The sequence below is a fragment of the Strix uralensis genome, chromosome 14, assembly GCF_047716275.1.
Source record: "Strix uralensis isolate ZFMK-TIS-50842 chromosome 14, bStrUra1, whole genome shotgun sequence".
NCBI classification, from domain to species: domain Eukaryota; kingdom Metazoa; phylum Chordata; class Aves; order Strigiformes; family Strigidae; genus Strix; species Strix uralensis.
This window is the reverse complement of record NC_133985.1, coordinates 10,804,780-10,817,558: the sequence shown is the minus strand read 5'-3', so window position 1 is coordinate 10,817,558 and position 12,779 is coordinate 10,804,780.

Here is a 12,779-nt window from a genome sequence, read left to right as displayed (position 1 = left end):
AGGGCTAAAGTCTGCATTTGCCTGCACTCAGCTGCAGTGATGCAGTGTGGGTTTTGCTGGACCAGTTCCTGGTGTACGTGGGTACAAGAGCCTTAACAGGGTGCTGGGGAAATGACTACCCAAAGAAAACTGTGGATTCTCGATGTATATACTAGGTCAAAAGTGAAAGGCACTCATGTAAGAAAAAGGTTGTAAGCCTGTGGGACATTTGAATTTAAACTGGTCTGGTAGGGATCTGCATCTGGCTGGGATTTGTATCTGATTGCTGATAGACTGGCAGGAACTGGTCAGTCCTTGGCACGACCCTGGCCTAAGGACCAGGACTGTGTAACTGCAGGGACTGTGTAACTGCAGGGACTGTTTTTTCTCGATTTTCCTGACTGTCAAAAATCTCATTTTCTTTATTTCTAAATAAATATACTCAGAAGATGTTACAAAGAGCAGTGAGTATCAGGACTGTAAGCTGTGTCTCCTGCTTCTTGTTTTTCTTAAGTTATAGTGAAAAGGACAATGAAATGAGGAGCAGATACTGTGAGGGGAAATCTAAAACCTATCGTAAGAGTCATTCAGCTAAAAATGCTATAGTCCAAAGGCTCTTTACGATGTGTGGGGTTTTCATGTCAAAAAGCAGTAGTGCATTTGTGGCCTTGATGGTGTCTGAGATCTGAAAAACCCTCCCTATCCTTTATATGGATTTTCTTTAGCCTTCTAAATCTCAGTGATATGAATCAATCATATCTGAGCACTTCTGTAAAGATCTCACGTCCTTTCTACTATGAGTTTCACCCATCATTCCCTTCTTCAATCAATAGAACAAAAGCCAACTTCAATCTTCATTCATAATTGGTACAAAAAACAAGTTTGAAGTTTGAAAAGAAAGTTTTGGTAATTTCTCCTTAACCCAACCTTCCTCCTACCCCAAATATATGTGGTTTCTGACCAGGTTTGGTAATAAGAAGGTCCTGGTGGGCATGAGTTCTCATGGAGTTTCTGATACCACTGGAAACAGTACCAACCTTGCCTTTTGTCATGCCATAACTGAAAACCTCAAAAGCACGTGTGTGATCAGAAACCTTCTGAGATTTACAGAGTTGAAAGTGTTGAATGACCAAGCAATATCTGGAACAGTCATCTGAGCTGGCTCACCAGAGGCCCTGTCACCTCTTAGTCAGAAAAGACTTAGTGTCTTCAGCTCTGTTTCATACCACACTGCTCTCTTCCAACTCTTTCCAGTTGCACAGAGTGGCACAAGGCTTCGTTATGTCAGACCCTAGGGAATACCTAACCTCGGCTTTAAACCATATATAGACCACCTGCTCAGGAAGTTTCGTGGACATCACTAGTGATAAGGTCAATGTTTAAAGGGTCTGTGGGATTTCAGGGGTGTTTGGACTTGGGGAGATGGAGTCTGAGGACTCTCATGGCTCTTTCTGGCACTGAACATCATGAAGCATGGGCACCCTGTAGCGGCTCCAGCTTAGAGTGATCTCAGAGTCATTCATAACCATTAATGAATTGCCCAACCTCTCTGCACAGTAGAGGTTTGACTTTGCTGTGATTTTTAAGGCAGGGAGGAAAGTTAAAGAGCATCTAAAGGAAAATACGAAGATTTGCATCTGACTGAGCTACAGAGTGATTGGAGCCCAGTCCCATACCTCAGGAGCCAGTGTGCCTAGAGCCCTGTATGCTCAGAAGGCAGGGGAACAGAAAAGGATGGACAGTATTTCACTGCTGTGGGGATGCTGGGAGCTTTAAGAGAAAATTAGAGCAAATCTTGCATTCTTCTGCATGTTAAAATTAAGGCTAGCTGACTCCTTTACTTGCTTTTACTAGACCCGCTGGCTGAGGTGCAGAATAGCCACACAAATTACCATCATCACAGACAAGCCCTTGCTTTATTCACTGCCTGGTTTACAGTGAAGCAAGGTTTTACTCTGCTTGATTTTACAGTGAAACCATAATTCTGTCCTCTATATCACAGTCACTGCAGGGCACGAAGCTCCTCGAGGTGATAGAGCTGAGGATGACATTTCTTTGCAGGCTGCCATGCCCTGGCCTGGCTATGCTGCACCGAGAATAAGCAACCACAGGAGGAGGGTGGAAAATTACCTGCCAAATTGTTTGGTTTCCGTACGAGTGGCCCCCTCCCTCTTCACTCCACTGCAGAAGTTTTTTCTAAACACGTATTCCTGCAGCTTGCAGCCAACTCCACTTGCTTTCCCTCCTGCAATTTCTCCTGTCCTTGAATCTGATTGAACCAAGCTGTAACCAGCATGGTATTCAGGGCTCGGAGGATATCATTTCATGAGCTGAAAATTTAAAAGAGTTGACCCATTGCTCTCCTCACCCTTCACCCCCAGCCCCAAACATGCAGTAAGGCCTGGGCTTGAGTTGGGGAGTTGCTGAATTTTTATTATCTTAGGCAATTTTTCTCTGCAGATTGATTTCTGTGAAACACCTCAGGGTATTTGCTAGCATAAACATTGCTCCAGTGGCACAGGCTGTTTGTTTACATCGATAGGAGGAAAAGAGCCTTTATTACTGAAATTTTGCCTTCTTCCCTCAAGCTTCTTCCCAGGAGCCAGCACGTAGGCAATATTGATACCTGCTTTTTTAATTTAGGGCCAATTTTCTGTATAGAAGGATGTGACAATGCATAAATAATACACCACTTTGCTGCATGGATTGTTTATTCCAGACCTCATTGACATGCACAGCACACAGGCAAAACGAAAGCTTCTCTGTACGGGTATTGTCAGATAACTTGCCAGGTTGTTCCCTAGAGAAAATCATCAGGCACACAGAGATGGAGTTTGTAAAGTCCTTTTATTTTATCCTTTCAGTGCATTCTGTGCTGGTACAGCAAAGTTCAGGCTGAATCAGCACTCCCATTAAAATTCCTTATTTTCAGGAATTTATAAGTTGCCCGTGAAAAGAAAGCAGGACACGACTGTGAGCGCGGGGCTCCCAGGATGAAGTCATTTGCACTAAATTTAAAAAGGCACACAAAACCAGAACGACAAATGCTCTTTGTATAAGGCAAACGATTGTGCTGGGTGGATGTGAGGCTGCAGAAGGTGGGCACTGGGGAGATCACACTGCTTAACTCCGAGCATTTGGCCATCTCTGCAGATGCCCCCCAGCCTATTGCCCCATCACCCCACCTCTGCCGCACAGGCAGGAGAAGGGGCCCTTTGCCTTTCAGAGGGCTTCTGGGCTCCAAGGGGACACAAATGCCTGGCAGCTTGTTTGCTGTAGAACTTATCATGATGTATGATATATTCTACTTAAATAGATTATGAAAGGCCCAATTCTCCCATTAATTGCAAAATTCTCAAGAACTTCATTATGAGCAGGCCTTAAATGTACTGTTTAGAGCCTTAATCACTTGATATGCCATATGCCATTCTCCAAATCTAATACTGCGAGCAAAACCTACTCCTAAGTGCTTTATGATGAACTCAATTTACAGCAGATACCAAATAATATTCAATTCTTTCCTACTGTCTTACTGCTGGGAAGTATCTTCTGCATTTTTTCCTATGGAAGTACATTACTGAGTCTGCTGAAAAAAGGAGTGAAAGGGGTTGGATTGAGAAATGTTGGATAATGAACTCTGACCTGATTTTAGTCTGAGGGCAGTCTTGGTGTTTTCTGAAAAAATGGGGAACCCCTCTGCCTCTGCCTAGCTTGCAGAATATTGGTTTGCATGCTGACTGTATATTATATTTACATTAGATTTATAGTTTATAGCAGTGCGTCACTGGCTACATAATGCATGGAAGCATTCTCAGCATCCAGATGCTGGAATGGCCCATGATTTTGGAAGCTAACTTAGGTATAAAGGATTTTCCTCAGCTGACTTCATGGTGATTGGTGTTACTTGTTTCAGATTAGCGAGAGCCTACCTCTTCTCCCAGCATCTAGAGATGACAAGGGAACACACTACTGACTGGATTAATTTAAAAAAAAAATGTTTGTTATTAAATTTTTCAAAAACGCAAGCAGGGAAATACAGGCCTGAGAAGCTTAGTTGAAGCAAGCCTATTACCCAGAGGAAATTACAGCAGTCTTGCATGTATTAGCAGGGAAAAAAGGAAACAAAAGATATTTTGTTAGATGAGACTTGTTTAGGTTGTCTGCTGGAATTGTTTTTTTGGTTAGTAAGTAATTGCCAGGCTAAGCTGCAATCAAAATATAAACATGGTAACATGGTAATAAGATAACGAATGCTGATGGATAGCTGGCATAAATTTGGATGAGTGATCTGTCTGACCATAAGAGCAAGGTGTGTCCTAGTTAATGGGCAGGAAAGGCTTGGAAAAATTAATATGTAAAGTATATTGTGTGAGGCATAAGAGCCAAGTTAAATGCAATAACGTTTTGGACCTACTTTCCTCTGCATGGTGGCCATCAACACGCTGCAGACCTGCACCATCAGCCTCAAGTGAGGAGGCTGCAGGTCTGCAGATGACTGGCAGGGGTAAGGTGTCCACTTCTGCATCTTGGCTGGAGACACTTGATTAGATTTCAGTAGCAAAGATGTGCTAGCACACGTGGCTCGTTTTCTGATGCATATACATGAGGAGGACTTAGAGGGACTGGTCAATGGGGAGAATGGGAGTACTGGCTGCTTTTTATTTTATTTTTTTTTAGACCTACAAATTCTGTGTCTAAGGGAGACAGCCAGGCTTTTAGGCTCCCGCCATAGTCAGCAGAAACAGATAAGCTGCCTCTATGGGCAACTATTCTAGTTGTTCTTGCCTTTCCTCATCCTCCTTGTCTCAGAGCCCCTAACCAGGTTAGGGAGAGGAAATTAAATCATTCCCCAGAGCTGGCCAGGTTTTCCTGCCTACACCAAATCTCTCTGTCAGGCAACCAAAGCCCTTGTAGGAACAGAAGGAAATGTTAGTTGGAGAGTTAACATGTCAAACTGATACCGTCTGTCACACAGAGCTCCAAACAAACAAACAAATATTTCTAATCTAGGTTAGATCAACCTGTTAAATCAATTGCTTTGCTCCTGCCCATGGCAAAACACGCTCACTTGCCTTGCTGTGTGCTGAAGAGACTCGTGTCATCTCTACTTCCACTATTTTAAGCAAGCTTCCCTCATCAAAAAGTGCCTGGGCTGATACAACGGCGCATCTAGATAGCGACACAAACTTAACTATTAATGCCAGAAATAGAGAAGTCTCTCTTTTTTTTTTTTTTTTTTAATTTCTGTAAACCTTCAGCTGAGGAGCAGTTCCCCAGAGGAGCACTTACACAGTGTCATGGCTGAAAAGCTCCCACAGGCATCGGGACACCTCATGCAAACAGCGCGCAGGCCAGGGATGACTTGGTCAGCAGAGCTCAAAAGGCTGGCAGTGGGAATAAATGTATTTTGGGTATAATAGGTGAGCTCCCTCAGCTCCACGTCAGCCCCACCGCAGCAAGGGAAAGCACCTGGGGTGCTGCCGGGGACAGCGGGGCTGAGCACACCCCCAGCCGTATAAGGGACCATCGTTACTCAGACACCCAGGACAGTCACTTACTTTCTCCAGGCTGACTTTACTCACAAGTGCTGCTCGTTGTGAAGCTATTTGTCTCTTTTTAACAGCTTGGAGTGAAACCCAAGATTTCTGTGTGCCACTGTTTACTGCAGCCCCCCCGGCAGTGTCCTGGCCCCTGCTCAGGGCAGTGCAGAGCCCCAGCCTGGCCTGCAGTGCTGCTGTGATTCAGGGGGTGGAGGGCTCCAAGGAGCTGTGGGAATACGACTACAGCTTGAATTTCCAAAGTATTATTTGTTGTTTCATAATTAATAACTCTAGGGAAAAGCAAAATTAAATCTAGGGTTGGAAGGTGTCTATTTGATTGAGCACTGCAGAAGGGTGGCAGCCAATGGACCAGGGGTCCCTCCTTTCCCCACATACTTTGGTTACAATGTCCCCATCACAAACATGGGTATTTTTCACGATGAGAGCATGTGTATCAGATTGTGTGCAAAGAGGGTGCAAGTAAGGGACCAAGTATGCCAGGAGCTATGCCTTGTGCCTAGTCCTGCTGCCCTGACTCCTGCTTTTTTGGACCCAGTGAGGCCAAAGGCTATGGTGGGGTCACCTGGAGGTGTCACCAGCCCCTCGCTGCCTGACATCCCAGGCCATGGAGCAGAGCAGAGCCATGGTGGGTCACTTGTCACAGCCCAGGTACCAGGGCAAAGTCACCCCTGCGTGCTGGCAGGTGCCCGAGGGACCGGCTGGATGAGGCTGAGCCCCTGACGGGGGCATGAGCAGGAGGCTGGTGCGATTATGCTCCAGAATGGCTTTGGGCAAGATGCCTAACATGAGGTGTGGGGGGCTTGAAAAATTGCTTGAGATGTGCAGCCAGCCCTGCCATGTCTCTTAAATGAGAACCATCTTTTTTGCTGGGATAATCTATCATACTTGAAACATTCTGAAAGGCTGTATCTTTCCCCCTAACCATCTTTATCATTTTAATTTAAAAGCTTTTTAAAATTATCACCCAAATAAATGATAAGTAGTAACAGGGTAAACTGCTCTGAGCTCTCCATTAATGCAAACAATGCAAAGCGACTGTGCTCTATTTACAGAAAATTAATGAACGTAAAAAAGATGAACTGCATGTCATTCTAGTGATCGTAAGTTGTTTTTCATGCAAGGAGGTTTGCAGCTTTATACATTAAATTCTGGGACAAAAGAAACATCTCTGCAATATTAATAGTTGCAATGTATGATTGTATGTGAAGGGAATAGAAATAACATTTATTTTATTTAATGAAGACTAATGAAGTTGTTCTGATCTTTCCATTACTGTTTCAACAAGTTTTTCTAATCAAGAAGATCCTACTTTTTGAAAGCTAATTTTTCATTTTAAACTTCTGAAATGCCAGCAGAACAGTGAAATGCAAAGGCAATATCATAGGATGTCAGAACATTTCCAGTTCTAATGGAAAATTGATGCATTTCAGGGGTTTTGGGGTTTTTTTGATTAAAAGAAGAAACCTTAGGCTATTATAGAAAAATTTGTTTTTCTGTCATGGTGCTTTATCTATAGACAAACATGGCAGATAGTACTCTTCAGTGGGCTTATCCACAGCTGAATGGAAAAAGGGAGTCTTTTTCCTGAACCTGATCGAGGCAGGATACTGTGCAGTTTAAGATAAGCACAGTGTTGAGGGATGGAGAGAGGGAAAGAGATGCACTGAAGAGGGAAAGGGGGCACCAAAGTCAGCATGGATAGTCTTTGAAAAGTGCCCTCAGGTCTTTAAGCCTGGTTACGAATATTGGAAAGCAAATAGGACCAGACTCTTCTGGGGGTATTAATGTTCAGATTCACGAAGCAGCATGGCTGTAGGGACCCAGCCATTTTTGAGATGATGCAAAGGGAGGGCACAGACCAGGCCAACCATACGCATGGCTGGTAACAGCGGAGACGGGCATTGACTGTCCCTTTGGCGTTGTGGGCACTTAGAGTAGCTTATGGGCAGGACAGAGTGCCTAAGGTAGGAGAAGGGAAGCTCCTTAAGTGGGGAAACATTTTAAACCTGTATCTCATCTACTTCCTGGGCAAATGAGCTAACAACAGAAACATGGAGGAAGGGAGAAAAGACACTTCTGCCCTTTTATTGCCACCTGCAGCTATGCTCCTGAAAACCCTGTGGGAATGTCTGGGGGTACTTATTGCTGATGAGGGTCTCTGTCTAGGTGGACCTGCCCATATCCCTCTGTCAGCTGATGGGTTTCAGATCACGTGTTGCAATACTGCTTCTAGCAGAAAAAAAAATGTGGAGTAGTTGCACAGAATTTTGTTGTCTTAATTTCTGTCATATATATCTTATGCTGTGTTGGTGCTGCTACATAAATCTGCTGTCTAACACCTTCTCATAGCATTAATAGGGTTGTTGAGCCTTCAACATTTTTCACACCTGACAGTTTCTTAGAATGCATCAATTATTTTCCTACCTGTGTTCACAGTTTTGTTGTCATTTGTAAAAAAAAGAAAAAGAAAAGAAAGGATTGAAATGAGTTTTGATTTAAACAGAAGAACTGCAGTCTTTCATAGCCTTTATATAAGCACAAACGTGATAACTACCAAAGCTGATGGTGAAATCTGAACTGGTGAACTGCCATTTTCAGGCCATCAGGTGTGAAGCAGAAGAAGCAGGACAAGAAAGTTATATTGAAAATAAGATGAAAAAAATCAGTACCTGTTAGTGCCACTTCTAGCTGCATTGATGTACCAAAGCACGTGTAAACACCCACAGGTACACACAGAAATGTTCCTGACCTATAATGTTTCATTGCTATACACTGGGTAAAATTTCTCGGGCTGAGAAACAAGTTGCCTCTCTCATTCCTCCTTTCCTTCCTTAGCAATTCAGTTTTATTTTGCCACCTGCCTTGTGCCCCAGGCCCTGCCCCCCAAGTTTGTCTTCATTCCCATGCTCTCACCATTAGACACCACCTCTCCTCCAGTTTAGTGCTGGAATGATGCCCTGGAGGTGGATTGTGAGACCATCATGGCATCTTCTGCTGTCTCTGGTGCTTCTAGACCTGCACCATGGCACACTGTGGCAGCAGGTTCTTGTCATACTCGGGAGCCTTTATGTCATACTAGCCTTTTTTTTTTTTTTTTAAAAAAAAAAAAGAGACAAAAAGCTTTTGTCCCTGTGTACTTTGTGCTTTCCCCCAGCAGTGTCATGCACACATTTACTTGACTTCTTTCTTGCCCTTACATGCATAAAATGGAAAGCTGACAATTTTAATAAGTATAGACTTTGCCTAATTGAGATTAACATAGGCAGTTGGGAGTATTAGCACAGGAGCTGAACCTTGGTGCCTTTCAGGAATTGCTCATCTATTTGCTGGGTCAGGTTCTGATTAGTTATTTTTAACATTTACATATTTGCGGTGCAATGTCATGGGATAGACCTACTTATGCTGTCCTGCCCTTCACAGCGTGCAGAGGGAGAGGCCCCCGCCCCCACGTGTACATGCACACACACGTGCACATACACCCTGTGGCCCCTTCTCTCTCTGACTTACATGCTCTGCCATACTCTTTGGTGTTAGCCAAGACTGTGGGCATGACGAATCCTTGTGTGGTCAGGAAACAGTATGACCCAGCAACCTGCCCCTAAGGAGCCCCCGGCTCCTCCTTGTGCCTGCTTGGGTGACTCGAGACGCTGCTGTCCTCGCTGCCCTCTGGGTAAAATGGAGCAATATAATGACTCCAGGAGAGGTAGACATTGTATTAAATTTGTAGTGGTTACAATCACCAGTAACTGCTGGGTTGGTGACCTTGATCAAGTCACCTTGACCCATGCCCCTGCCATCCCCAGAAACACAACATAATTTCTGGAAGCTCTGCCCCACTGACCGTGAACTCTTTAAGGAGCAGAGGTGGATTTTCTCAAGGTTTTTTTGTACTTTTGTGCTTTTCACATGTGGTGGTGGACCAACAGTGTTCTCATGCACCAGTCACTGCTGGCTCCAGGGTGTGGCGGGCCCAGGAGCCACGAGGCAGGGAGGCCACACCGCTCAGCCTGTGGTCCCAGGGAACAACAGTGAGGTGACGTCTCAGCCATACCCTGAACGCCTTTCCCCACCGGTACCTGTTTTGCTTCTCTGGATGCTTTCAGCAGAGACCCAGCGCCACGGGAGCACTGAGTTTTGCCTGCAAATGACAGCCAGAGGTGGCTGGATGCTGCTTACCCTGCAGTTCCGGCCAGGCTCGGCACTGCAAGAGGTAAATCTGGAAGGGGCTGTAACCCACCAAACCCTACGGGTCTGCTGTATTTCCCAAGAGGTAGCTCTGTCTCCAGCTACCCACCACCTTCTCCTCCTTCCTTGCCCCCTCTCAGTTTCTGGGGGTGTAGAGGTCTCTGCTGGCTCTTCCCATCACAGTTTATAAAAAAACCAAATCCACTTTGCAGTGGAATCAGTTCAAGACATGGCATAAACTGTCAGAGTGGGATTTAGCACCCAGGGCAGCGCGGCCCTCGGGAGCTCCCCAGGAACTCGGCACACGGCCGGGACTGTGGGCGCAGAGCAGGGACAGGCATGGTGAGAAAAACACCCAGGGAAATTATTTACGTGACTTTGATTTCTGCACAAATCTTGCCCTAAAAAGGGCACAGCTGTCACTCCATTTGTCAACATCAGCAAGTAATTATGTAAAGAAAAACATCATTGTACTTTTGACTTTGATGCTTGTCGTATCGGCCAGAGACCGATAGATGGACCACTTGGATTACATGAGGTAATCACACGGTGTGAATGCGCAAAGCTGGAAGGGCTCCTCTGGCTTCAGCTAAGCTTGTTATTTTTTTCCCTAATAATAGAGTGAGAATTGAGAAAGAGAGAAAATTAGCGTAGAAAAAGCAGCTCCTCTTTGTTTAATAGAGAGTTTAATTTATTCCTGAGCACAATGTACCTGAAGAATGATAAGAAACAACTTTGGGATCATGCTAAATAAATAAAAAAGAGGTTACATAACCTAATTTTCTCTGGGTCTTACAGCAGTTTTTATTTTATCAGCTTTCATTTAACAGGAGCAAAATTAATAAGACGAGAAAAGAAGGGCTACCTGGAATACTACGAGATTTCTTAAAAAGAAAAAGGTGTCTTGTAAGATAATTATTTTGTGTGCAGGTCACTCCGTGGCAATTGAGGAGGGCTGACCTCCAGGAGAGGCTGGCACTGGGTGAGTGGCACTGAAGGCTGGGTCCCCGGCTCCCCAGGCTGGAGCTCGCCCGCAGAGTGGGGGGTTCTGTGCATGACACCTCACACCAGCACTGGGGCTGGTCGGGGTGCTTGGGCTAGCAGGCGGCTGCCTGCCTCTTGGGGGTGAGGGGACGTGGGGAGGAGAAGTGTCCACGTGTGCCTCCACCACGCTGAGTGCAAACTCAATGCTCCCAAGCATTGCAACCGCCCCAAAGATTTCAGAGGCAGCTGATTAAAACAGATTAAAACAATTTACTCTGAGAGCACAAGCCCTTTAGTTAATAATTTCCTCCCATTCCCCCCTCTTGTCCCTCAAGAACAAGAACTAAGGAGAAAAGAAAGAAAAAGATGAAATAAACATTTCAAAAAATACATTTCCAGATTTCAATTCTGCTTGATTTAGAAATGAACCAATACTACAACTGCAATAAGAGGAGATGATGACAGCCACGCACCTCCCTTCCCCACGGTGTCTGACATTCACATCCAGGAACACGGAGCCCATCGGTCTGTCACCAGTTGAAGGTCGCTTTGGGCATGGCTTTAGCCTTTTGGTCTTCGGGTATGTTTTAAAATCAGTCTGTAAGGAATAGTGGATACAAGGATTTAGATGTAAAACTTCCCATTAAAAAAAGAGGTGGTAGGTAATTTTGTTATTTTTTGGTTTCCTGTTGCATTGCAGAGGAGGGGGGGGAGTTGAGGAGGCTCCTTTGTAGCAGTTTTACTTTTAAGAGGTACAACTCACATCGACCCAAAGAGGACGGTGTCAGTGCCTGTCTGACTAGCTGGTGAGGATGAGGGGGAATTGCGTTATTGCAGAAACAGCCTGCAAAGCGGCCGTGGGTTGTTCTACAGCAACATCTTTTGGACTAGATATTTCTGAGAGGCTTAAACTGCCACAGTGAAAAAGGGATGGTCCCACCTTCTTCAGCTGAGGGGCCATTCAGCTGCCACACACACACGTAGCATGTCCTGCTTTTCTGCCCTTGGACTGAGCTTAAAGGCTTCTGGTAATGAGGCGGCCTGATGCCAGGAGTGCCTGGGAGCTGGCTCGCCCTCCTCCCAACAGCGATGCCTGTTTGCCAGCCGCCGGTCCCAGGGCATAAATAACTCTTGCAACGGTCTGACGTGGAACTAAGCCTCTTACTTTACATGTGTTGTAACCCTGCTGCTGGAAGTAAACTTGTATATGCAAATTGTACATCAGTAAACAGTGACAAATGTGGCCTGATTCCTCGGGCGTTAGGCATTTACATTGGTATCTTCTGTGCTTTGGAAACAGAAAATGGGAACGGAAAATAAATTAGCCAGTATTAGGGGTTATTTCACTTGGACTTATCTTTTTTATGAAACGAAGAAACTCCCTGGTTGTGCAGCATGTTGAGAGACTCTGGCTGTAAAGAGGCAATGGGTGCTTTTGGTTTGCTTCCTGCAGTGTTTACTGCTTTCATGCCACTCAAATAATGATAAAACTTGTGTGTACGTGGTTCAGCAAGGCATTATATAGTTCTCTCTCTGACCCGCGGTGTACCAGTCTCACTGCTTGTCCCACAGTGCTGAGTGACATACAGACAGGGGTTACAGGCAGACATTTGCTGTGCACTTCTGCTATCAGGGCAAGGGCATCTCTAGCCCAAAACATGTCTGAGAGGTTGACTGAAACAGGCTGGGGGCATGCTTCATGTCAGAGCCATGCTGCAATACAACCGTTGTCACCAATTTACCTTCACTGTACTAACAGGGTTTCCACCATAAAGAAGATAATGCAGGAGCGTAGCAGGCTGCAGATATGCTTTGCACTAGATTGTGGTATAGAAATATATTGCAGATGGCATTTATTTAAAAGACAAGTAAGTTTTTATTTTTGTATCTGCTTGGAATAAACCTAATTAAAAGCTAAGCAGAGTGTTTTCCTCTTCACTTAAAATATTACAATTAGTGACAACATCTGTGTTGCACAATTTATTATTTGTATGTGCAATGTTGTAAAACACAGTTTCCCAACATTATAAACTGGTGTACAAAAAACATGCAACTAACTAATTAAACAAC